This window comes from Phoca vitulina, unplaced genomic scaffold, assembly GCF_004348235.1.
Source record: "Phoca vitulina isolate PV1807 unplaced genomic scaffold, GSC_HSeal_1.0 scaffold57, whole genome shotgun sequence".
Taxonomy (NCBI): Eukaryota; Metazoa; Chordata; class Mammalia; order Carnivora; family Phocidae; genus Phoca; species Phoca vitulina.
The window spans coordinates 2,862,318-2,864,525 of record NW_022589760.1 but is presented as its reverse complement, the minus strand read 5'-3'; positions in this window follow the sequence as shown (position 1 = coordinate 2,864,525).

The window sequence follows — 2,208 nt, the reverse complement described above, 5'->3', positions numbered from 1 at the left end:
CATCACAACAAATGCACTCCTTAATCCCAGTCACCTTTGTAATCCACCCCCACCCACATCCTCTCTGTTAACCATCAGCTTTTCTCTATAGTTAAGAGTCTGTTTCTTGGTTTGCCTCTTTCTCTCTCTCTTTTTTTTCTTTTTTTGCTCATTTGTTTTGTTTCTTAAATTCTACATATGAGTGAAATCATAGGGTATTTGCTTTTCTCTGACTGCCTTATTTTGCTTAGCATAATTTCTAGCTCTATTTTCATCATTGCAAATGGCAAGATTTGATTATTTTTTATGGCTGAGTAGTATTCCATAGTGTGTGTGTGTGTGTGTGTGTGTGTGTGTGTGTGTGTGTGTCTATATATCTACCTATATCTCTGTATCTATATAATATCTTCTTTATCCATTCACCAGTCAGTGGACACTTGGGCTCTTTCCATAATTTGGCTATTGTAGATAATGCTGCTGTAAACATCAGGATGCACATATCCCTTTGAATTAGTATTTTTGTATTCTTTGGGTAAATATTAACTAGTATAATTGGGGCTCATAGGGCAGTTCTATTTTGAACTTTTTGAGGAAACTCCATACTGTTTTCTAGAGTGGCTGCACCAGTTTGCATTTCCACCAACAATGCAAGAGGTTTCCCCTTTCTCCACGTTCTCATCAATACCTGTTGTTTTTTGTGTTGTTGATTTTAGCCATTCTGACATGTGTGAGGTGATATCTCATTGTAGTTTTGATTTGCATTTTCCTGATGATGAGGGTTGTTGAGCATCTTTTCCTTTGTCTCTTGGCCATCTGGATGTCTTCTTTGGGAAAACGTTTATTCATGACTTCTGCCTATTTTAATTGGATTATTCACATTTGGGTGTTGAGTTGTATAAGTTCTTTATATATTTTGAATACATCCCTTTATCAGATAAGTCATTTGTAAATATCTTCTCCCATTCCACAGGTACCTTTTAGTTTTGTTGTTTCTTTTGCTATGCAGAATCTTTTTATTTTGATGAAGTCCCAATAGTTTATTTTTGCTTTTGCTTCCCTAGCCTCCAGAGACATATCTAGTAAAAAGTTCCTATGGCTGATGTTCAAAGAGGTTACTGCCTGTACTCTCCTCTTGGATTTTTGTGGTTTCGGGTCTCACATTTAGGACTTTAATCCATTTTGAATTTATTTTTGTGTAAGGTAAGAAAGTGGTCCAGTTTCATCCTTTTGCATATTGCTGTCCAGTTTTCCCAACACCATTTGTTGTAGAGACTGTCTTTTCTCCTTTGGATATTCTTTCACACTCTGTCAAAGATTAATTCACCATACAGCTGAGGGTCCGTTTCTGGGTTTTCTATTTTGTTCTGTTGATATGTGCCTATTTCTGTGCCAGTACCACACTGTTTTGATGACTACAGGTTTGTAATAAAACTTGAAGTCTAGAACTGTGATGCCTCTAGTTTTTCTTTTCTTTTTTTTTTTTTTTAGTTTTTATTCAAATTCCAGTTAATTAACATACAGTGTAATATTAGTTTCAGGTGTACAATTTAGATCAACACTTACATACAACACACAGCACTAATCACAAGTTCACTCCTTAATCCCCATCACCTACTTAACTCATCATTCCACCCACTTCCCCTCTGGTAACCATGAGTTTGTTCTCTATAGTTAACAGTCTGTTTTTGGCTTTTCTCTCTTTTTTTTTTTTTCAAGATTGCTTTGACGATTTGATTTCTTTGTGCTTCCATACAAATTTTAGGATTGTTTGTTTTAGCTCTCTGAAAAATATTGGCATTTTGATAGGGATTGCATTGAATGTGTAGATTGTTTTGGGTAGTATAGACATTTTAATAATATTTACTCTTCCAATCCATGAGCATGGGATGTATTTCCATTTTTTGTGTCATATTTAATTTTTTAAAGATTTATTTATTTACTTTAGAGAGAGAGAGAATGAGAGCACAAGGAGGAGGGGTGAGAGAGTCTTAAGCAGATTCTGGTTGAGCATAGAGCCTGATGCAGGGCTTGATCTCATGGCCATGAGATCATGACCTGAGCTGAATTAAGAGTTGGATGCTTAACTAACTCTGGCACCCAGACACCCCCATATTCAATTCCTCTTATTAGTGTTTTATGGGTTTTATTTTCTGATCAAAATGGTATGAAAATAGAAGTCAACCACAAGAAAAAAATTTAGAAAGTTCACAAATACATGGAGGTTAAACA